The sequence below is a fragment of the Chiloscyllium punctatum genome, chromosome 32, assembly GCF_047496795.1.
Source record: "Chiloscyllium punctatum isolate Juve2018m chromosome 32, sChiPun1.3, whole genome shotgun sequence".
NCBI lineage: Eukaryota > Metazoa > Chordata > Chondrichthyes > Orectolobiformes > Hemiscylliidae > Chiloscyllium > Chiloscyllium punctatum.
In genome coordinates, this window is record NC_092770.1 from 64,506,422 (window position 1) to 64,531,702 (window position 25,281).

General features: G+C 43.2%; 1 protein-coding gene across 4 annotated transcripts in view; it reads left to right on the forward strand.

Moving 5' to 3' along the window:
• Positions 1–1,009: 1,009 nt before the first annotated feature.
• Positions 1,010–25,281, forward strand: part of nrcama (neuronal cell adhesion molecule a) — a 406,165-nt gene continuing 381,893 nt past the window's right edge. For 2 of the 4 annotated variants that reach the window (XM_072552544.1, XM_072552543.1), the window contains exon 1: positions 1,010–1,300. The gene's annotated coding sequence lies outside the window, so the exon portion shown is untranslated. Of the gene's footprint in view, positions 1,301–1,809; positions 1,965–2,560; positions 2,666–25,281 lie in introns of those variants that run through there. The other 2 variants (XM_072552546.1, XM_072552547.1) reach the window with 2 other exon arrangements.

The window sequence follows — 25,281 nt, forward strand, 5'->3', positions numbered from 1 at the left end:
ACCTAGGGGTGCATTGCATAGTTCCTTGAAAGTGGAGTCGCAGGTGGGCAGGGTGGTGAAGGAGGTGTTTGGTGTGCTTGCCTTCATTGGTCAGTGCATTGAGTTTAGGAGTTGGGAGGTCATGTGGCAACTGTACAGGACATTGGTGAAACCACTTATGGAATACTCCCGTCAATTCTGATCACCCTTCTATAGAAAGGACGTTATTTAACCCCAAGGGTTCAGGAAGGATTTGTGAGGATGTTACCATGACAGGAGGGTTTGAGTTGTAAGCAGAGGCTGGATAATCCGGGCTATTGTCTCTGGAGTGTTCCAGGAGTGACCTTCCAAGAGGTTTATAAAATCATGAGGGGCATGGATAGGGTGAACAGCTGAAGTCTTTTCCCTAGGATATGGGAATTCACAACTAGAGGCTATAGGTTTTAAGTGAGAGAGGAAGGATATAAAAGGGACCACAGGGCAATTTTTACCCCCACAGAGGGTGGTGTGTTTATGGAATGAGGGGGTAGTGGTGGAGGCTGATATAGCAACTGGAATCTGGATAGGAAATCTACAGAAGGATATGGGCCAAGTGCTGGCAAAATGGGACTATTCAGTTCAGCGAACCTAGCGTGATGAGCGAAGGGTGCTGTTTGACTCTTATCACATCACTCAAGGCTTGGCGTTGTCAAGCGGCAAGGTGAGAAGTTTCCTGAGAAGCAGTGAGTTCTGATTTGGAACCCGCCACCCGAAAAGGTGGAGGCAGCTGACAAAATAACATCCTCCCAACAGAGAATTGGAAACAAAAATAAAATATTTATTCATTTTAAAAACATAATCAAAATACAGGGCTGTTGGGGTGGCTGTTTTATTTTTGGAAACAGTTGCGAAAAACGAGACTCCCCCCCCCCCCCCCCCAATGTGGGTGATGACTATGTGGTGAGAGTGGGTGTGTGTCTTGTCACAGAGAGTACGGGGTTGGTGTGTGTCTCTGAGCAGACAGAGAGTAGGGAGCAGCCGCTGGTGTCGCTGCTGCTCTGACTGCAGTAACAGGGCAGCAGCCAGCGCAGTACTCGCTGCGGTAAAAGCAACCGAGAGCAAGGGGGCTGGGGAGGGAGGGGGGGTCTCTCACTGAACACAGCAATCCGCTCACGGGAGCTCGCAAGAAAAGCCAGCAAGACCCTCTCAGCCCCCGCCCTTTGCAACAAGCCCTTCTGTTTCTTGTGTATTTATTTATGACATTGTAAAGACGCTCGTGTTTATGCTTTGCTCTGAAATTGGTCAGAAATCATCTCTGCAAGAAGATTCGCCCACGGATCTGGTAAGGACATTTGCATTTCATTCCTCCCTTTTTATTTTGCCTTTACGAACTCTTGATTTTGTTTTAAATTTGATATCTGTGTCGGGGGTGAGCGTTGGAGAAAGGAGGTTAATATCGCAGGCATTTGTGGTGCTGAGGTGATGTCTTTTTAGTATTTGTTTTTAAAAAAGCTTTATGTTTGCAGCCTGAGCAACCGGTGATCCTGTCACTTTGCGACGGGAGTCTGAGAGAGAATCAACTAAGATTTTCCGGGAGAATTTGGGTGCAAATGCGACATTTTCTTGTGGATTCAGTCCAGCTTCCCTCCCCGGGAGTGTTGCTGAGAATATTCCTGACTGCCATTGGTGTGAGGTGCTTAACACGTTTAGAAATAACGTCGCAGCTTCCTCCGTATCGCTTTGTTAATGTCATCTCCCCCGCCCTCCCCGGGTGCCTTTTATATACTTTGGTCGCTGGATACAACTGATTGGAAAAAAAGGGGGTGGCTGTCATTTTCATTCAATCACAAAACGCCGTCCTTGGGTAGGGTGAACATCAGCCTCTCCCTCTCAGCTCGGATACACAGATGTGGGCAGAATACCGCACAGCAAGTGGCCCCCTAACATCTCATACCGTGAAACTGCGAACATTACCAGCTACTAAGTAGGGCACTAGGGAAATACAGGTTTGTGAATTTCTCTCCACATCCCCACCCCCATGCACTTCTCTCTCTCTCTCCAACCCCCCCCCCCCCCATGCATTTCTCTCTACACAACCCCATGCATTTCTCTGTCTCCAACCCCCCCATTGCATTCCTTTCTCTCCACACCCCCTCTATGCATTTCTCTTTCTCCAACCCCCCCCCCATGTATTTCTTTCTCCATACACCCATTGCATTTCCCTCTCTCCACACACCCCCATGTATTTCTCTTTCTCCGTTCCCTCGTGCATTTCTCTACAGCCTGATGTATTTCTCCCTCCCCTCATGTGTTTCTCTTCTCCCTTTCCCCCCGCCTTCCTAACCCCTCCCTGGAAAAACGTCCCCTCCATGTGGCAATAACCTCTTGGTCCAACACCCCTCCAGTGGAATTTGTAACAGGGTAATGACTAATCACTTCAGGTCTGTGGATCTTTTTGTGCATTTTAAAGCACTTCAGTCTACGACTGCCTCTGCGTGAAGGGAAGTATGGAATGGCCTCTTTCAGTGTCTGTTTTTTAAAATCCTCTTCTAACCAGGGCCACTAGTTTGTCTAGCACCAATCCCATTTAAAATGAATTGCTCCAACCATGGAGAATTAATGGCCTATTCATTATTAATGGGCCAGATAGCCATTGCCGAAACATTGGACCTGGAGCTGCACACGCTAGAAGATATGAGCAATTGAGGTGAGTTTCTTTTTGTAAGGGAGCAGTCCAAAAGAAACCTGTGGAATGTTCCAGAGGGTGTGTGTGAAATGATCAGTTGTTTTTGTTTTCACTGACAGAGGTTCTGTGCTCATTGTGTGTAGCCAGGCTGTACACTGATTTCTTCTGATTTCTTCTTCTGCACAGTCTGATCCCAGGGATTCTTCCATATGGTGGCCTGCTCCATCCCCCATTGCTCCCCCCCACGTGTGTGCACATACACACACACCTATTAATATTGCTGTTGCTTGCATGTTTTTTTATATATTGAGTATCTTGATGGATGGATGTTGACCTGTTTGTTTCTTTATAACGTCAAGTCCATTATTTGAGGTTGTGAGACAAGTGGTTGTATTTTCTTGACCTCAACTCATTTTCTAAGTTCTCCATATTCTTCAGTATTGAGTTGTTGGATCGAAACACTGCACCTAGAAGAACAGAGCAGTTTGAGAAAGGCACTTGTGTCTTCACTTTGAAAGCCTTGGCCTTTTGTGTTTGTACTCTGGGTGTCCCCTTGGTCAGAGATGAAATGGGCAGGGTGACACACTGTTCAAAAATTTATATAAATGCAAAAAATCATTGAATAACAGCATGAAAAGAGACTGTTGGGCTTAACCCAGCTCTACCACTTGTCCAATAACCTTGCTCGTTTTCTCTCTCAACTTGCAAGGATTTCCTCTTCCAATTCCCACTTGCGGGTTAAGATAGAATCTACTTCTAACACCTGGTGGGACAGCAAAGATCCTAACTGTGTAACAGGCAAAAAGTGTGTATTTGTTGAGAGCGAGTTGTTGGTGACCTGAAGAGAGACTGTTCATAGAGCTGCGATGCCCATCACATTACATACTTTTAGGATACATTCTGTGTCTCAACTTTCAGAGTTTCTGATCTCCCAGGAATCTGTAGAATGTTCCGCTGAGATCTGCCTGTGAACCTCCCAGCATCTGATGCAAGTGGTGGTTTGAGCGGATTTGAAGAGTCATACTAGACTTGAAATGTCAGAACTGTTTCCCTGTCTCCACAGGTGTTGCTTGACCCGCTGAGTTTCTCCAGCATTCAGTGTTTATTTCAGATTTCCGGCATGTGCACAATTTTGCTTTTATTTGGTTATTTTAATATCCAGGGAATTTTGAAGTATTTTTTAATATACAGAAGAACTGGCTTCAAAATAAATTACTGCACCAAAGCATTGCTTGTAATTTAGTTGTTTATCTGTGTTTGTGGATCATGAGTTGTTACAAGTCTGAAGTTTGGAAGCAGTGTTATTTATTTTCCAGAAGTCCAAAGATGTGCAGGTTAGGTGAATTGGCCATGTTGAATTGCCCATAGTGTTAGGTGCATTAGTCAGAGGGAAATGGGTCTGGGTGGGTTACTCTTCGGAGAGTCGGTGTGGACTGGTTGGGCTGAAGGGCCTGTTTCCACACTGTAGGGAATCTAATCTAATCTAAAAAAGTCCTATTATGTGGATTTTGTGTGGTTTGCTGGTTTTGAGGGGAAAATATACTTCAGTCAAATCATAATTTTGTCTTGAACTAGAGAAAAAACGTGTTTTAATTTCCATGATGAGGATATTATGTTGAAGCATCAGGGTGCCATTTGTTGACATTGTGTTGAGCGTTTTATAAAGATTAGCTTACTGCTAATCAAAGTGAAACCAAAACCCCAATACTGTCACCGGCACCGAAACTTCATTTGGGTGTTGAGGTGAATTGCACAGTGAGACAGAAGATTGTCAATAGTTGCAGAGTGTTATGGACTAGACCAAAATACATTAAGAAAGTAGCCTTAACCCTAACTTTTTCTTATTGTCAAGGTAAATGTCATGTGCTGTGTTCCAGATGCAGTTTGATTGGCCAAACTACTCTGTTAAGCAAAACTTGTTTCCCTACAAACACTACTGTTAAAATATATTAAAAAAAAGAACTTGGAATAACTTAACTCTGCTGAAAAACTTTAACAGAATGCTAGACACAGTAACTATTACTGATTAACATCTGATAAATACACCTTTGGCAAAACGGCACATACATAAAACAGCTTGTCTCACATGTACTTCTCCAAGCAGGAGGAAAGAACATCAAAAGACAATTCAGAGAAAGAGAGTATAGCAGCCAGGAGAGATTCATTGCCTTCCACCTCTGCAGAGACCCCAGCAACAACTGCTGCAAGCGAACTAAAATTCCTGGGTCAGACAGAGCTTGACCACACCTGCTCAGGTGACTTCTATTGTTCCAACCTTTTAAAAAAAAACCCAACACCTCACAAGTTGTTTATCTTATAATAGACTGCTTGATACCTGTCCCCCCCAGTCTGTCTCTAAAAGAAACTAGGGAAAAACACACCCCTCAAAGCTAAGCATCGACACAATAGTTACAATGTCCCAAGAGAGGATGCAATGGATGGAGTATAATGGAACAAGTTCTGATTGAATCAGTGCAGGGGCGATACCAGAAGGAGGGAGAACACAATTGCGGGAAGATATATTTGCAATTTAATAATCATATTGTTCAACAAATATAGCCTTTGCCTTAATGATGGTAATTTATGCCATCTCCTTGCTGTCTAATTCAATGCATTTGTTTAATGTCCAGACCCTCCTGTATTACCCTCCTTCAATCAACCATCTAGTTCTTGGCTTCAACAATGGCTTGTGTGAGAGACTTTTACTTTTTGACCACCTCTGTGTAAAAAGACTTTTGTTTTCAAATTCCCTCATTAATCACTTCTGTAACTACCTTACATTTATGCATTCTCATAATCTTGTCAACAACCGGTAGAAACAATCTCATTAGATTTTCCCCTATTGAAACTCTTCATCACCTTGAAGACCTCTGGCGAGTTCCCACTTAATATTCTTGGCTTTAGTGAAGTCTTTCTAAATGACTAGAGCATCCATGCGATATGTTTCATGGATTTTACATGCTTTGTAGCTCATGGAAGTCCAACACTGCACAGAAAACAACAAGAAGGACATTTACAAGAGCACAAACTGCTCAATAAAACAATCAAACATGCAGACAGAAAATAATGCAGGAATACATAGCGTGAAAAGCTAAAATATTAATATTTGTAATGCAAAAATTGCTCGTGTGTGATTGATAGAACTGAAATTAATTTATATTATCTATAGACCAATGCAGGTTCCCATTGTGTATTTGTAATTCAAATTTACATTGACTGGAATTCAAATGTGTGAGCATCTGCACACTTACTACAGGCATTTATTGTCTGTTCACAGACTTAATTAATGATTAATTGAAAATTTATTATTCTTGAGTATTTTCATTAGGGTGTTTATTCAGTATGGATAACAAACCACCAATTGTAATTAAACTATGCTAACAAAACCACGTTCTGGGAGTCATTGTATAGCTTGCTTCCTTCATATTGCACTGGAATTTATTTTGCATGTATTAAGCACTTTTTTAAAGAACAATGGCAATTGAATTCCATTACAGAATTATTGAAGATCCACGCTGATCAATTTCTCCAAACGGATGTCCAGTATAAGGTAGTTACTGACTGGCAGTTGTGTTTAGTCGTGGTGTAATCTTAAATAATGTTCAAAACTTGGTATAAAGGCATGTTCGACCCTGAGTGAAAGTGGGACATTTTGTGTTGTGCACTTTAAAAGTGCTCTACAATGCCTGATGTGTAGACAATTACTGCTGCACTACTATACTATGGATAGAATACCTCACATCTGCCTTTGTGAACTGTTCTGTGATTTCTTTACAATGTCATATCAAATACTAGCTTTGATTTTTGATTCGAGTAGAATTGGTTAGATATCAAGCTGTCTCCTCTCCGATCTGGAGTCTAATCCATCCCAAGCTGAAAATTTCCTTTGCTTTTAAGAATCCTATGGAAGACAAGCTGGGTTGCCCCACCTGTTTCCTGATATCTACAGACTCTTGGCTGTCAGGGGTCAGCTGACTCTTAGTGTCAGGGGTCAGCTTTGTTCGGAGAGGATGGTTTTTGTGGGCATGGGCCAGCGCCACTTTGGAGTAAAGTTCATTGTCTGCCTGAAGTCGGTTGAGCAATAGGACTTGGTTCAGCACCAAAGGTGTCTTTTTCCCAGTCCAACCAAATGTACAAATATTGAAACAAAACCAGAAATTGCTGGAAAAGCTCAGCAAGTCTGGCCGCACCGGTGGAGAGAAATCAGATAACATTTCGGGTCAAGTGACCCTTCCTCAGTTGATATTGGGGACCAGTTTTAAGTCATTTGGAACTTATCCAACCAAGTTGAAATTAAAACAGAGGTTGTCCAGTTGCTCAGGGGTAAGGACAGGATTGAGATTTCGTTTGCTGCAGAGAGTCATCCCGAGGTCTACGTTTGAGGCCTGTCATGAACTGCAATGCTGCTTTCTGACAGCTCGCAGTTGAACCAGCGTTGCCCTGGGTTTTGGGAATGACTCTCCCTCTCCTGATCACTCGCCAGCAAACCCTGCTGGAACTTACAGAAGCAACTCTAAGATGCCAGGTGTGTGTCGAATTGGGCCTCAGCTGTAATGTTCACAGCCAGGAGGCCTGCTGACTGGGACTATCGAAGGTGACGCACAACCGATGGCGCTTAGCCAGTGGATGCTTTCAGCAATGGGAGGGAAAGGGGTAAGAAAGACAAAGAAACAGTATGTTACTTTAATTTTGTATAAGTTATTTAACATTTGACCGGGTATCCAAAGATTCAAATGAATTGTTTAAGCTGGGCTTGGGCAACTTCCAGCATTTTGCATTGTGTGCTTCAGCTTGGTACCATCATGAATAATGAAGTTCTGTCACATGCAATCTGCTGAATAAAGCTAAGTCCAGAGGATGCATTATTACCTGAAGTAGCTTGTGGAACATATCCCTGTGCCATTTCCAGCCGAGAGTTGTTGCACAGGAGTAAGAGCTGGTCGTTCATGTCTGCCTTAAACCCCTGACCAGGTGGACAAGGAGGGGACAGGTGAGCAACTCAAACCCACTTCTATGATAAGACAAAGTTTGAATTGTGCTCGAGGCAATAGCACAGCACACAATTAGTTTGGCTAATAACCGTACCAAGGTTATCTCATACTTGTCGAAAGTGTGGCCTTTTGTATCCATGTCAGATTTTTATTCTGTCTTTCTGGGAAAACAAATGAGGTCTTGTTGAAGTGCAGAGAGAATGAACTTACTTTTGTCACTGTGTTTTGCATCACCAACTTGGAGGTAGTGAGGACTGCAGATGCTGGAGAGTCAGAGTCGATAAAGTCTGGAGCTGGAGAAAGCGCAGTAGGTCAGGGAGCATCAGAGGAGTCGATATTTCAGGACTGATGAAAGGTTCTGACCTGAAATGACGACTTCCTGCTCTTCTGCTTGACCTGCTCTGCTTTTCCCAGCTCCACTCTTTACCCACTCCAGCCACATGCTGGCAAACGAATAACTGCTTTTAGAGTCAGTATTTTAATACAGGCAGTCCTTGTGTTAAGACTGGGTTCTGGTCCTGCATGCATTTGTAAGTCGGCTTGATGTGCAAGTGGGAATGCAGTACAGAGATAATATAAATTAGCTGTTCATAAGTACAGATGTTTACAGGTCAGATGACAAATCTGTATAGGGAGAGCAAATTCCCACAAACGATGGTAAAATAATGACCAGGTCATCTGTTCTACACTTGAAGTCTGTAGCTCTAGCAATGTAGTACACCCTCGGCACTGCACTGGTGTGTCACCTTGGGCAGTTTGGTAGTCAGGCGCTTTATTTTATGGGACTTGAAACCTCAACCTGGTGATTTTTGGGCTGGAGTTCTGGCCTCGAGCCCAGAGCTGAGGGAGCATTTTGTCCCATCCTAGTGGGTCGTTCAGAAGAGAGACGTGTTCACTGTTCCACCTGCAGCCTGCTCCTACCCATGTCTCTTCCCCCCCACCTCTGTAATCTCAGAACTGCCCAGACACACAACCCTGAATGATATCTGCAGTAGCCTGCCCCTTCTCCAGTAATCTGGAGTAACTAAGTGATTAAGCAAGCTGGTTTTGCCATTTAGAATGACCATATTGATGCCCCTTTTAGAATACCAAGGTGAGATTTGATATTTGATTGGAAGTGTCGCGTTTTGAGCAAGGACGTTGTCAACCGCAGTTATTATTTTCTCAGTGGAGTGTGTCATGAGGTGCACTTAAGTGTTTTGGTGTTGAGCTGTTCATGCATCAAGTGCAGGTTCATCAACAACAGAATGAGTGCTCATTTATCTCCTGACTGTAAGTTATTGCGAATGTATAACGGCTTCTGTGTTAGTTTACACTGTAGCCATCGTGGAATTCCAAAAACATTTAATTTTATATCAAGGACTCTGTGATAAAATGGTACACTTGTACAGTTAAATTTATATGTTTACGTTCTCAAGCTTGAGAATTTGGGGACATTTTTATAGGTTGCTACTACATGAAATAACGGAATGAACATGCTGCACTGGGTTTTTGTGTTGTAGGAGCCAAAATCCTGCAGTTGGTGCAGTCTGTGCTTTGTGTCATGGTTTGAGTGGGTTTGGATGACTGTATTGATCATTCAGCAAGGGCTGCAGGGTGGCTAACAATCAACAGCACGGATCCAGGAAGAATTGTAATTGAGTGAGATGAGCGCGCCTGCGGAACTGAGGGAAGGGACTGATAAATCAATACATGAAACATGTCGACCCACATCAATAGATTTAAAGTGATCTGCAAAGGAAGCAAGGGTGAAGTGAGGAGAAACTTGCTCGCTCAATGAGAAGTTCTGGTATGAAATGCACGGGGGGGTTGATATGAGGCAGAGGGAGGTTTAATTTCATTCAAGGGAGCATTGGATGTTTATGTGGATTTAAAAAGAAACATGCAACTGTGTGAGGGGGCTGGAAGACAGGGAATGACGCTGAGCAATGATGTTTATTTAACTTGCTGACACAGACATGATGGACCCAATGGATCCGCTTTGGCACCGTAATACTTCTGTGAGTCTGTGACAACTCCAGAAGGCAGTCTCTGCACACCTCTTGGTAACTGTTCCCATATAGTTCAGTATGAACCCATAGTCGGATTCATTGATTTCACAGGCGCTGATGCGAACACTCGCTCCTTCTGTGGCTGTAACCACTTGCTGGAGTGGTTAGCCTTCGATGGTTCCTGTGACATGTATGAAGTGGGTGAGCGTCTAATGAATGGGAGTTGTTGAATGCTAATATAGCATTTGGAGCTGGAGCTCTGACCTCCATACCAAACCAGGAAGTTTAACCTGGTCATTGCAGAGGTGAAGACAAAAACAAGGTGGTGGATGGAGAAAGGAGAGAGCAATGACACTTCTGCCAGTGTGGACCCCTCCCTTTAGTGACCTCCCTTCAGTCATTCCTAGAATTGCCTTCATATTCTGGGTGTGGTTTGACAGATGTATTTTGTTCTGGTCTTGTGTTTTTGAAGCAGGGTTTTAATGCAGAGGTGACAAACTGTCTGAGAACATAAACAACTTGTGAAGCCTTGGGTTTTTTAAAAAATAAAAAACACTTCCTTCCTACATTGTAGTTAAAATACAGCAAAAGAAAGAAGGAATTGGAATAACTTAACTCTATTGGAAAGCTTAACAATAGGCACAGTAACTATTACTAATTAATTGTTCCAATATAGTAACATCCCATAAATGCATCCTTGGAATAGGCCAATTCAGAAAGCAGATTGTGTGTTTCATATGCAACACACATAGCATGCAGAGAACTCCCAACTGTTGGCTGTAACCAAGAGGGGGAAGCAAAATAGCTTCCATTTCTTCACAACCCTAATAGCACCTGCTCAAACCCAAAGCAAAAAAAAATCTGGTTCTGTGGGACCTCGGCCACACCCATTCAAGCTGCTTTTATTGTTCCAATTTTTAAAATAAAACAACAAGGCTTGCAATTTGTTTATCTTTTTATAGACTGCTCTGCTCCTCTGCATTAAAACCCCTCTTCACAAAACAAAAACTCAGGACAAAATACATCTCTTAAAGTCACAGGGTTGTCGCACTGGGCCATGTAATCCATGACAAATAAGGCCAGAAACACAGCACTTCAGATGGCAACAGTCCAGGGTGTGTACAAAAAGCCATGGCAAGAGAGAGCAGAAGACTCAGCATTCTCTTTCTGTCCTTTTCTGAAGGAGTGTTGAATCCATCCATTCTCTCAACAGATACTGACTCTGCTGTTGTGTGGATCCAGCATTTTTTTTTCAATGGTTTGCATTCCAAATCTTCCACTTTTTACTAAAATGGTAACAAGTGCAATGCAGCTAAAGTGTTTCATGCAAAGACTTGACACTCTCCCTTTTATTAATTAAAAACTGGATTGAAACAATTACAATGAATGATGGACTGATTAATTTTATTTTGCAATTTTGTGTGAAGCATAAGTAGTAACTGTGCAGGAGTGAGATGAGATCAAATCTCCTCTGCTGTTAATAACATGGAGAGGAGATTGCACAATCTGATGTTGCTTTTGTGTAACCTCATTCCAATAAGCAATTTGTTCTGCCCTCAAGATAATAGAAGTGGTCAATGATTGTAATTTCTGCCTCTGTGGCTACACTGTTTCCAGACAACAGAATGCACATAATTTAGTATTGATCCTACTAGATGTTATTTATCGACTTGTTTCAGAGTGCTATAGAGAGGAGAGAATAGACGAGTAATGTTTAACTTGCAGTCGACGTGATAAAAACGAAAAAGTGCTGATTACCATTGCCCAGCACAAAAAAAAATCAAGCTTCTCCAATGGCTGGCCTGAGTGGTGCATTAGCTGAAGCCAAGTTATTCAACTATGTAGTGCATCACATTTCTAACGCTGCCATTGTCCAGCACTGAAGAGTACTCACTCTGTTTTAAATTTATAAGTTGGAAACATGCTGTGAATATACTTTGCATGGATCCATTCATAGAATTTCAATCTTGCTTTCTCTTGATATTATAAATCTTATTTAATTTTGTTCTTAATTTTGCCCAGCATAAACATAATAATCAGCCCACATGGGTTTCTGTGAATGCATGATGAGAAACTTCGAAGCATGAAGTATGGGGCGGGGCATGGTGGCTCAGTGGTTAGCTCTGCTACCTCACGACGCCAGGACCTGTGTTTGATTCCAGCCTGGGGTATCTGTGTGGAGTTTGCACGTTGTCCCTACGTCTGTATGGGTTTCTTCCCACAATCCAAAGATGTGCAGGTTAGGTGGATTGGCCCTGGGAATTGTGGGGGTGGTCTGATTGGGATGCTGTTTGGAGGGTTAGTGTGGACTTGATGGGCTGAATGGCCTGCTTCTGCATGCTATGATTCTAAGAATAATATGTTCCATGATCAGCTTATGTCATAAACTGAGGCTTCAAAGCTTGAGTGCTCCCTGACCATAATCTCGGTCCCATTATTTCGGGATGTGCTTGATACAGTCTGTGATATTAGATGCCATTTGAAGGTGGGGAGACAGTGGTGGTTGTAAGCTTGCAGGTATCCTTCTTCATTGACACTTCTCAGTATATTATCCTCAATTGTCTAATTCTCGATCTTGTTGGTCTTCCTGAAGTGCATCACTCCTGTAGCTCCTCTGGATTAGATACCACTTGCTATTCTCCTATACACCTGATCCAACTATTGATACAGGTTACAACTTCCTACTTCATTGCTAGCTGCTATCTCAAAGCAGCCTCATGGTAATCATGCCTCAGGATAGAACAAGGTTAGAGGAAGGAAAGAGGAGTTGTCAATAATGCAGACAAACTTTCTCCAAACTGACCTTTAGCTTAAGGATAAACTGCATGTGCTCTTTTGAGCCTAGGTACCTCTGTGAATGCAGAATATCTCCATCAGCACCCAAGAGAGGAAAGCCAAAGTGAATTATTCCCCCCAAAACTCTCATTCCATGTCTTCCCAGAAATTTCCAGCCCCCCCCCCCCTCCAACACCCCCCAAAGGATTGAGAGCAAAGCCCATTGCTCGTGTTTATACATGGTTAGTGGAGCAGTACTGAACAAACCTTTAACATGTACTCCACTGGGACACTCAGCACATGAATTCATGATTGATGCTCATGTCTTTTAGTCTATTGGCTTGTCATCTGTTTCTTGTTGCCATTCAATCATGTCTTTGCCTCTAATTGGAAGTGAAGGACTCCTTATTTTTCATGCAGTGATCCTTTCGGGTGGACTCTGTTGATTTGATCCATCGCTGCCATATCAATGTAATGTCTAGTCCATCTTGTTGAGGTTGTCCTGAATCCTGTGAAATTATTTGTGAAATAAGCCAGATATGCTGCATATCCGCTCCGGAAATCTGTGGAGGCAATGAGCCACAGGGAATGCTGGATGACACAAAATCAAGGTTCATTTCTTTGCCTTCCCCCATCATTCCTGGAACATCATGCAATCTGACGATGACAATTAATCTCTTTCAATTAGTTGATTATCGAGCCAGACTTGGCCTAAGGAAAGCCTTTGTGGGAGAGAGATCTGAGAATCGTTGCTCCTGAAGTCATTGTTTTCTATATCCGACACTGACAGCAACATGCCTGAAATAAAAAAAATTCTTGCACTTGTACAACTCCTTTACACCATCAGAAAATTCTTTGCAGCTGCATAAATGCATTTTTGAAGTGTAATTACTTCTGTAATGTAGGAAATGTGGAATCTCACTCCCACAAGCAGCTATGTGGTAATGACCACATCATCTGCTTTACTAATATTGTTTCAGAAATGAGCATTACCAGGGAGGAGATTACTTTTATTGCAGGATGATATTTTCAGCAAGAGATCTATCTGATTTACATCTGAATGAATCAATACAAACCGTTTCCCAGTCTCACTAGCGAGCCTATCTCGTAGACTGACTGCTTGCTCTCTGAAATATTTTTACTGCAGATTACTTTGGAATTTATCCAGCTTCAACAATACTTTATCTACTCTGTACCTCCGATAACGTGCCGCCGTTTAAGGAGGGATTAAAAAACATAATATTTGGACTGGAAGATCAACATTTAGATGGTGAATGATCAAACCTAATTGTTGGGTTTCATTTCTATTTTTACTGGCCTTGCCTGTGACAGTTTAGATTATCATCTCAATTTAAACTGCTCACATTAAAGTTCTAGGTAACTGACCTTGAGTGAATTGATCCTGTGAGTAGCTGAGCTACCAGATCAGGAATGCTCTCTTCTGTTTTACCTTCATCAGGCTGCATTGCTGGGCATGGTCATAGAATTTCGTAGGATATAATGCAATGAAACAGGCCATTCAGCCCAGTCAGTCCATGCTACTGTTCCACTCACGCTTCCTTCCATCTTTCCTCACCTATGTTTATAATTGTAATAAACAGTTCTCTTCCTCAAATTCTGTCTAGCTTCTCCTTAAATGCACCTAGTGCCTTTTCTGAAAAAAAGCATTGACTCTTTTGGGGAGGGCTTAAGGAACTACTGATGTGATGTTTGCAATTCGACAGCTCTCCCATGCAAATGGAGATATTGTCGCTCTGTCCATGCAAAAGACCTCTATTAAATCAGCTCTGTCTCTTTTAGTCTCCCCAGAGAGAGAATCTCAGTCTGCTCACTTTATATATCCCTGATTATATCTATCTGTATACTTCTGGTATCACCACTGTCAATCGTCTTTGCAGTCTCTTGATATTCATTCTATAGCATGGTTACCAGAATTGCATATACTTCTGTTAGGTGTGGTCTAATCAAATTCTAATTATGATTTAGCAAAATATCCTGATATTGGTATTCCTTTAGAAGCAAAGCCTATTGCTTGTGTTACATTTTTACAGCCTTGCAAACCTGCAGTTCTGCTTGAATTAATAACCTGCAATCCCATCGTTCCTCCACCTAAACTATGTACTCCAAATAACCTATGACCTCCATATTCTTCTGACTGAAATGCGCTGCCCCGCATTTATCTGTGTGGAGCTTCATTTCCTAATTATTTTCTAATTCTGCGAGTTTATCAAAACCCTCCTGTAATTTGTCGCAGTCCTCTTCAATATTGCCTGTTACCGCCTACCCATGTAAAAGACGTGTGCTATTTGCAAGTTTAGAATGAATTTTTGGCTTCACAGTCCCAATTGTTAATGAAAATTGTCAGCAGCGGTGCCCCTAGTACAGATCATTGTGGAACCCCATTTCCATCTTATGCCCCACTGAGTAACAACCCTACATTCCAGTTGCAGGAGGAATCCTCCCCGCAGTCAGCTCAGTGAAAGATCCATCAGAAAGAGTTAATGTTGTTGTCCTGAAGCCTGCACAGTTTATGCTCTGGGCCATGTTACTGCTGCTGAGTCCTAATGAGGCAAATAGCACCAGCGATTTCCACTGTTAGGCGGTCAAAAATGAAGTTTCTTTGCTCTATTCATGCTAAAACTCACTTCCACGTCACCGAACCAAAACAGTAGGGCACTTTATTTTGCAAATAAAAAAATGAAATGCATTTTAAAACATGGACTTAATATTAAAAGCCTCTTGCAACATTGCAACTGGGTGCAATTCACCATGGTGATTAATTCACTGTGGCAGTAGCCAGTTTTTCATGTGATTTCTTTTCAGTGTAAATAAAGTTATACCATCTCTCTTTGTGTAGGATAATTTGTGCTTGAAAATTGGCTGCTGCTTTGCACTGACTTGGCTGATTTTTGAGGAGAGTGGAAACCCTAGACTTTGTTGTTTATATTGATCTGTGTTCACTTGCGTTATTATCCAAGATCAGAAGGTTGGCCATGACAAGTGTCTACACCACAGTATCCAAGTACACAGACGTCTTAATGCACACATGCTACTGCTGTATTGATCTCCCTGGTATATTCAGTGATTTCTGGTGTGCTTTCTGCTTGTCTGGCCCCTCTCTTTGATTCCAGGCTAAATTAAACTGATACCTGAATTGAGCCCACAATAGACTGAGTACTATCTTCTTGTAGCATGGAATAGGCATAAATAGCTTATTTTCAGACTAGAAGGATGTGATGCTGGGACCTCAACTAGCTATCAATATCAATGACTCCGAATGAAGCTGAAAGAATTGTGGTTGCTGGAAATCAAACAAATAAAAAACAGATTGCTGGAAAAGCGCAGCAGGTCAGGCAGCATCTGTAGAGAGAAATCAGAGGTAACGTTTCGGGTCTATTGACCATTCTTCAGAAACGATAGTAGCTCGGAAAATGTTTTTCCTCCCCAACTGTATGAAAACTGATTTTTTTCCTTCTCTGCGCCACTGGGTCGAAATCTTGGAGCTCTCTCCCTAACAATGATGTCGGCTTATCAGGGGACAGCACGGTGGCTGAGTGGTTCGCACTGCTGCCTCACAGCACCAGGGACTCTGGTTCGATTCCAGCCTCTGGCAACTGTCTGTGTAGAGTTTGCACATTCTCCCCGTGTCTATGTGGGTTTCCTCCGGGTGCTCCGGTTTTCTCCCACAGTCTGAAGATGTGCAGGCTAGATGAATTGGCTGTGCTAAATTGCCCATAGTGTGAGGTGCATTAGTCAGGGGTAAAAATAGGGAATGGGTCACCCCCCCCCCCACCGATTCTCCTGCTCCTCGGATGTTGCCTGACCTGCTGTGCTTTTCCCGCACCATACTCTCATGCCTGAGCTTCAGTTTACTCATCTTTGTTTCTGATTCTGCTATACAGTGCTTGAAAGACTTGTTGCTTATGCCTGAGTAAACTAAATGCGAACTGCCACACGCCTTGGGACAAGAAAGGAAGTGAAACATGTTTGTCATCGAGGTTTAGAAATTAGTTTTGAAAATGCAGTATTAGTTTGCTCTTGTTTTCACAGTTTTGTAGCTAATGTAGCTGCTGTTAGGAATGGACTCCCTGTCCACTGCTTTATTGATCAGAATGAAAAAGATCATATTGAGGAGATTTCGGTAGTTACGTTTATGTTCTCTGGAGCAGAGACCTTTAAATGCGGATGTTGAACACATGTTTCCAAAATTGTGGAAAGCTTGTGTTTTTATAACTGATCAATTAAAAGGAATAAAGTTTCCAATCCTTTGACAACAAAATTGCATAAGTTAATACTGTGAAGACCTTTTGTGTGACTTTATGTTGTCTTGAAACGTTGAATAATCTTTGAATTAACCGCTGTTTGATATACAATTTTGATATTTTGAAGCAGTAAGGTCCCAGAAAGTGACAAATTTATCAGTTGGCAACATGAGTAGGGGTGGCACAGTGGTTCAGAGGTTAGCACTGTTACCTTGTAGGGCCAGGGATCCAGGTTCAATTCCCACCTTGGGCAGCTGTCTGTGTGGAGTTTGCACATTCTCCCCGTGTCTGTGTGGGTTTCCTCTGGTGCTCCAGTTTCCTCCCACAATCCAAAGGTGTGCAGGTTAGATGAATTGGCCATGCTAAATTGCCCATAGTGTTAGTTGCATTAGTCAGGTGTCAGTATAAGGGAAGGGACTGGGTCTGGGTGGGTTACTCTTCGGAGGGTCGGTGTGGACTTGTTGGGCTGAAGGGTCTATTTCTATACTGTAGAGAATCTAATCTAATCCGAGTGAAATTAATGTTGGGCAGCTGGGGAGCCGGAGGAATTTGAGAAACAAAAGGTCATTAAATGTGACTGCTACTGGCTTTCAAAGCCAAAAGTATGACATTTAAGAGGTTAAGGAAATATTAAAAAGCACTGGCAAGTGCATGGTAAATGGAGTTACTGTCAATCGTTGCACTGTGACGCCTACATCTGTAGTGACCTTTCCACGACCCTGCGAATGAAGTCTGCCCAAAGCAGTCTACAGCCCTTCAGATTTAAAGGGGATAAAGAAAGCTCTTTGAGGATGGCAGGCAGTGACGGTGAAGTTCTGCAAGGGGTCAGTGTTGGGGCTGCAACTATTCACGTCACAAGTTAGTGATCTGGATGAGGGTATTAATGCTAGGTTTGCAAATGGCGCAAAGATAGATGGAGGGACAGATAGTACAGAGGAAGTGGGAAGGACTTGGACAGGCTGAGAAAGCGAGAAATAAGTGGCAGATGGAATGCGATGTGGGAAAGTGTGATGTTATGCACTTTGATTGGAAGAACAGAGGCATTGACCGTTTTCTAAATTGGGAAAGGCTTCGGAAATCTGAAGCACAAAGAGATTTAGAAGTCCTAGTTCGGAACAGTTGAGAACAATGGTGAGTCAAACAGTCAGGGCAAGCAGGGACGAAACTGAGAACAAGGTAGGACTGATAAATTAAACCGCATTTATTTCAATGCAAGAGGCCTAACAGGGAAGGCAGATGAACTCAGGGCATGGTTAGGAACATGGGACTCTGATATCATAGCAATTACAGAAATACTGCTCAGGGATGGTCAGGACTGGCAGCTTAATGTTCCAGGATACAAATGCTACAGGAAGGATAGAAAGGGAGGCAAGAGAGGAGGGGGAGTGGCATTTTTAATAAGGGATAGCATTACAGCTGTGCTGAGGGAGGATATTCCCGGAAATACATCCAGGGAAGCTATTTGGGTGAAACTGAGAAATAAGAAAGGGATGATCACCTTATTGGGATTGCATTATAGATGCCCTAATAGTCAGGGGAAAATTGAGAAACAAACTTGTATGGAGATCTCAGCTATCTGTAAGAATAATAGGGTGGTTATGATGAGTGATTTTAACTTTCAAAACATAGACAGGGACTGCCATAGTGTGAAGGGTTTAGATGGTGAGGAATTTGTTAAGTGTGTACAAGAAAATGTTCTGATTCAGTATGTGGATGTACCTACTAGAGAAGGTGCAAAACTTGACCTACTCTTGGGAAATAAGGCAGGGCAGGTGACTGAGGTGTTAGTGGGGGAGCAGTTTGTGGACAGCGACCATAATTCTATTAGATTTAAAATAGTGATGGAAAAGGATAGACCAGATCTAAAAGTTGAATTTTTAAATTGGAGGAAGGCCAATTTTGATTGTATAAGGCAAGAACTTTCAAAAGCTGATTGGACACAGATGTTTGCAGGTAAAGGGATGGCTGGAAAATGGGAAGCCCTTAGAAATGAGATAATGAGAATCCAGAGAAAGTATATTCCTGTTAGTGTGAAAGGAAAGACTGGTAGGTGCAGGGAATGCTGGATGACTAAAGAAAGTGAGGGTTTGGTTAAGGAAAAGAAAGAGGCATATTTCAGGTTTAGACAGGATAGAGCGAGTGAATCCTTAGAGTATAAAGGCATTAGGAGTATACTTAAGAGGGAGATCAGGAGGGCAAAAAAGGGGACATGAGATAGCTTTGGCAAATAGAATTAAGGAGAATCCAAAGGGTTTTTACAAATATATTAAGGACAAAAGGGTAACTAGGGACAGAATAGGGCCCCTCAAAGATCAGCAAGGCGGCCTTTGTGTGGAGTTGCAGGAGGTGGGGCAGATAATAAACGAGTGTTTTGCATCAGTATTTACTGTGGGCAAGGACATGGAAGATATAGACTGTAGGGAAATAGATGGTGACATCTTGAAAAATGTCTACAGTACAGAGGAGGAAGTGCTGGATGTCTTGAAACGCATAAAAGGTGCCAGAAGACTGGAGGTTGGCGAACATGGTCCTTACTACCCTTCTTAAACAGTGGCACAAGTCAGGGAACTTTCGACCAGTGAGCCTAACATTGCTGGTGGGCAAGTTGTTGGAGGGAATCCTGAGGGACAGGATGTTCATGTATTTTGAAAGGCTTGGACTGATTATGGATAGTCAACATGGCTTTGTGCATGGGAAATCATGTCTCACTAACTTGATTGAGTTTTTTGAGGAAGTAACGAAGAGGATTGATGAGGGCAGAGCGGCAGATGTGATCTATATGGACTTCAGTAAGGCGTTCGACAAGGTTCCCCATGGGAGACTGATTAGCAAGGTTAGATCTCATGGAATACAGGGAGAACTAGCCATTTGGATACGGAACTGGCTCAAAGGTGGTGGTGGAGGGTTGTTTTTCAGACTGGAGGCCTGTGATCAGTGGAGTGTCACAAGGATTGGTACTGCGTCCTCTACTTTTTGTCATTTACATAAATGATTTGGATGTGTGCATAAGAGGTACAGTTAGTAAGTTTGCAGATGACACCAAAATTGGAGGTGTAGTGGACAGCGAAGAAGGCTACCTCAGATTACAATAGGATTTTTGTCAGAAGGGCCAATGGGCTGAGGAGTGGCAGATGGAGTTTAATTCAGATAAATGCGAGGTGCTGCATTTTGGGAAAGCAAATCTTCGCAGGATTTAAATGCTTAATGGTAAGGTCCTTAGGAGTGTTGCTGAACAAAGAGACCTTGGAGTGCAAGTTCATAGCTCTTTGAAAGTGGAGTCTCAGGTAGATAGGATAGTGAAGAAGGCGTTTGGTATGCTTTCCTTTATTGGTCAGAGTATTGAGTACAGGAGTTGGGAGGTCATGTTGCGGCTGTACAGGACATTGTATAGGCCACTGTTGGAATATTGCATGCAATTCTGGTCTCCTTCCTATCGGAAGGATGTTGTGAAACTTGAAAGGGTTCAGAAAGTCTTTTCCCTGGGGTGAGGGAGTCCAGAACTAGAGGGCATAGGTTTAGGGTGAGAGGGGAAAGATATAAAAGAGACCTATCGGGCAACTTTTTCACACAGAGGGTGGTACATGTATGGAATGAGCTGCCAGAGCAAGTGGTGGAGGCTGGTACAATTGTAACATTTAAGAGGCATCCGGATGGGTATATGCATAGGAAGGGTTTGGAGAGATATGGGCCGGGTGCTGGCAGATGGGACTAGATTGGGCTGCAATATTTGGTCGGCATGGATGGCTTGGACTGAAGGGTCTGTTTCCATGCTGTACCAACTCTAAGACTCTAATTCTCTTAAGGTTAATATGTGGGTTCGGTTGGCAGTTAGGAAGGTAAATGAAATATTAGCATTCATTTCAAGAGGGTTAGAGTACAACAGCAGGGATGTACTGCTGAGTCTGTATAAGGCTCTGGTCAGACTACATTAGGAATATTTGTGAGCAGTTTGGGTCCTGTATCTAAGGGAGGATGTGCTAGCTTTGGAGGTGGTCAGGACGATGTTTATAAGAATGATCCAAGCAATAAAGAGCTTCTCTAGAGTGCTGGAGGACTCTTAGCTTTTATTCAGTAGAGTCTAGAAGGATAAAGGGGCATCTCATTCAAACTTAGAATGCTGAGGCCTGGATAGAGTGGACATAGAGAAGACATTCCCATTAGTAGCAGAGACTAGGACCAGAGGGCACAGCCTCAGAGTGAAGGGACGACCAGTTAGAACTGAGATGAGGAGATATTTCCCCAGCTAGAGAATGGTGAATCCATAGAACTTTTTGTCCCAAAAAAGGGCTGTGGGGTCAAATCATTGAGTGTCTTTAAGACAGAGGTAGGATCTTAATAGTAAGGGGATCAGGGTTGCTCGTAGAAGGCAGGAGAATGATGGGGAGGAACATGTTTGAATGGTGGAGCAGAGCTGATGGACCAAATGGCCTAATTCTGCTCCCATATCTTTGCATACTGTAGAACTCTATGAGCCAGCCCAGGCCCTTTTGCCCAAACTGGTCTGTGCTGACCAAAATGTCCGTCCACACTAACCCCATTTCCCTGCACTTGGCCCATATTCTAATCCTTTCCTATCCATCTATTTATCCAGATGCCTTTCCAATATTGTTAATGTTCCCGCCTCAACCACTTCTGCTGATAACTCATTCCATACGCGTACCACCCTCTGTGTTTTAAAAAAAGTTGCCCTCAGGCTCCCAATTATTCTTTCCTCTCTAACCTTAAGCTGATGTCCTCTAGCCTTCCTTTCCCCAACCCTGGGAAAAACAGAGCGCATTCACCCTATCCATGCTTCTCATGACCTTATACACTTCTCTAAGATTCCCCCCTCAGTCTCCTACACTCTAAAGAAAAAAGTCCTAGCTTGTCCAACCTCTCCCTATAACTCAGACCATTGAGTCCTGGCAACATCCTTGTAAATTTCTTCTACACTCTTTCCAGTTTAATAATATCCTTCCTAAAGCAGGGTGACCAGAACTGAACACAATACTCCAAGTGCAGCCTCACCAATGTCCTATACAACTGCAACATAACTTTCAAACTTCTCTACTCAGTGCCTTGATTGATGAAGGCCAGTTTGCTGCCCTGTCTACCTGTGACTCCACTTTCAAAGAACCATGCACCTGAACTCCAAAGATCCCTCTGTTCCACTCCACTCCCTAAGGGCCTACCATTCACCAGGAAACTCCTACCTTGATTTGACTTTCCAAAACTCAACTCCTCACACTTATCTATATTAAACTCCATTTGCCATTTCTTGGCCCACTTCCCCAGCTGATTGAGGTCCTGCTGCAATTTCTGAGAACCTTTCCCACTGTCCACGATACCGTCTATTTTAGTGTCAGCTATAAATTTACTAATCATGCTTTATACATTCTCATCCAAATCATTGATATAGATAACAAGCAGCAATGGGTCCTGCATCGACCCCTGAGGCACTCTACTAGTTACTAGTCACTGGTCTCCAGTTCGACAAGCATCCTTCCACTATTACCCTCTGCCTCCTACCATCAAGCCAATTGTGTATTCAATTTGCCAGCTGTCCCTGGCGTCCATGCAATCTAACCTTCCAGGGCAGCCTATCATATGGAGCCTTATCAAAGGCCTTACTGAAATCCATACAGACTTACATCTACTGCCCTGCCCTCATCAGCCTCCTTGGTCACTTCAACAAGGAACTTGAACAAGTTTGTGAGGCATGATCTTCCATGTACAAAGCCATGCTAACTACTCCTAATCAAACCCTGTATTTCCAAATGCATGTATATTATATGTCTTAGAATCTTCTCAACTAACTTACCTACCATAGATGTTGGGCTTACTGGTCCATGGTTCCATGACTTTTCTTTGTAGGCCTTCTTTACTAAGAGCACAACACTCACTACCCTCCAGTCTTCCGGGACCTCACCCGTGGCTAATGATTCAAAAATATCAGCCAGGGCCCCCACAATTTCTTCTCTAGCCTCTTGCAGTGTTCTTGGATATATCTGGTCAGGACCAGGAGATTTATCCATCTTTGTACATTCTAGTACATCCAACACCACCTCTACTGTGGTATGGACTGTCCCCCAGGTATGCCCACTAACTCCCCCAAGTTCCCAAGTCTTCATGTCTTTCTCCACAGTAAACGCAGAGGAGAAATATTCATTGAGGGGGACCTCACCCATCTCTTGTGATTCTACACATATGTGTCCACTTTGTACTTGAGGGGTCCTATTCTCCCTCTAGTTATTCTTTTTCCTTTAATATGTTTAAAGAACATCTTTGGCTGAGAAGATTAGGGTGAATACAATGCTCTCTCCTATGGTTATTGGAGGCCATTACTTGGTACTTGCTTGGCATGAATGCTCCTTGTCATTTGTCAGGTCCTGTCTGGATATTATCCAACCCTGTTAATAGTGGTGCTTGCATGCCATTCTCTGCCCTTGCCACCATAAAATTAGCTTTAGGTTGTTGAGTGAAATCTGGACACAAGTTCTTACAAAATGGGTGATGAAAATCCAGAGCTCCCATCATCCCTTGCCCTGCAGCTTTCTGACTACACCCGTTGACTTGATTACATTTGAAGCTGCAGAGTCAACTGAAACTTGCAAGATAGCAATCAGAAGTCTGCTGTTGGGCAAAGGCATGTCCCAAAACAGCACAACGATGAATAAATAGATTTGAGATTGAAATAATCCATGCTAAAATTTAATAGCCACCAGGGATTGGGTGACTTCCTCCTGTTCCTTTGATCGAGGTGGAAGACATTAAGTTTTGTGCAGAGCTTGATGCCAAAGTCCATTTTGAATATGTCTGGCATACCTATATGAAAAATAAGTAGCTACTATAGGGTGTTAGTCCAAAGCAGGTGAGCGGGGAGGAAAGAAACTAGCTTAGATGTTCTGTGGCTTAAAGGTACAAGGAAATTGTGTGACAAGAGAATGTTTTCTCTCTTTTGAACCCTTTCTGAATCTGTCACAAAAAATATTTTTCCTCTTTTATGCATACAGCGAATATATGTCAATTCAAATGCAACTTGCTAGAAAATGAAGGACTAGAGTGTGTGGTGCTGGAAAAGCACAGCCAGCCAGGCAGCATCTGAGGAGTAGGAGAATCAACATTTCAGCTGTACCGAAACATCCATTCTCCTGCTCCTCAGACACTGCCTGACCTGCTGCGCGTTTCCAGCACCACATTCAACTCTGACCACCAGCATCTGCAGTCCTCACTTTCTCTTAGAAAACGAAGGAGCCAGTTACCAAGCTTTCGTTGAGTGAATGTAAAGTGAATTTTATTACCAATCAATCCTGAGAAAAAGTAATATAAACATAGCATTAAATATATACTCAAACACAGATAACAGATTTTTGCAAAAAGGGGAAAGTGCTACACCTAGGGAGCAATATGGCTGTGCAATTTAAAAGCCTTCAAAGTCTTTAAGATTTTATATTTTTAAACCTGATGCTTCAATAAGTCAACAATTGGCTCACATTTGCAGCAGTGATGGATTTTGAGCTCTCAGTGAGTGGTTTTCCCAGTTTACTCTTTAGTTAGCTGTTGTTTTCTGAGGTGATGAGAGGGGAGGCTAGGAAAATAAATGTTCTGCTGTTGTGAATCAATGTTCTTCTCTCTGTCCTGCTGTTTATATAAAACACTATTATTGAAATTGGGTGTTCAGTGTTTTTCAGGAGTTTAATTTCATTGTCTTTCCAAGTTGGCTAACTGACAAGGTTCTGGATTAGTGGTGCTGGAAGAGCACAGCAGTTCAGGCAGCATCCAAGTAGCTTCGAAATGGATGTTTCGGGCAAAAGCCCTTCATCAGGAATAACGGCAGTGAGCCTGAAGCGTGGAGAGATAAGCTAGAGGAGGGTGGGGATGGGGAGAAAGTAGCATAGAGTACAATGGGTGAGTGGGGGAGGGGATGAAGGGGATAGGTCAAGGAGGAGAGGGTGGAGTGGATAGGTGGAAAAGAAGATAGGCAGGTAGGATAAGTCCAGACAAGTCATGGAGACAGTTACTGAGCTGGAAGTTTAGAACTAGGGTGAGGTGGGGGAAGGGGAAATGAGGAAACTGTTGAAGTCCACATTGATGCCTTGGGGTTGAAGTGTTCCGAGGCGGAAGATGAAGCGTTGTTCTTCCAGGCGTCTGGTCGTGAGGGAGTGGCGGTGAAGGAGGCCCAGGACCTCCATGTCCTCGGCAGAGTGGGAGGGGGAGTTGAAATGTTGGGCCATGGGGTGGTGTGGTTGATTGGTGCGGGTGTCCCGGAGATGTTCCCTAAAGCGCTGCTAGGAGGCGCCCAGTCTCCCCAATCCCGATGTGATCTACTCTACATTGGGGAGACTGGGCGCCTCCTAGCAGAGCGCTTTAGGGAACATCTCCGTGACACCCGCACCAATCAACCACACCACCCCGTGGCCCAACATTTCAACTTCCCCTCCCACTCTGCCGAGGACATGGAGGTCCTGGGCCTCCTTAACCGCCGCTCCCTCACGACCAGACGCCTGGAGGAAGAACGCCTCATCTTCCGCCTCGGAACACTTCAACCCCAGGGCATCAATGTGGACTTCAACAGTTTCCTCATTTCCCCTTCCCCCACCTCACCCTAGTTCTAAACTTCCAGCTCAGTAACTGTCTCC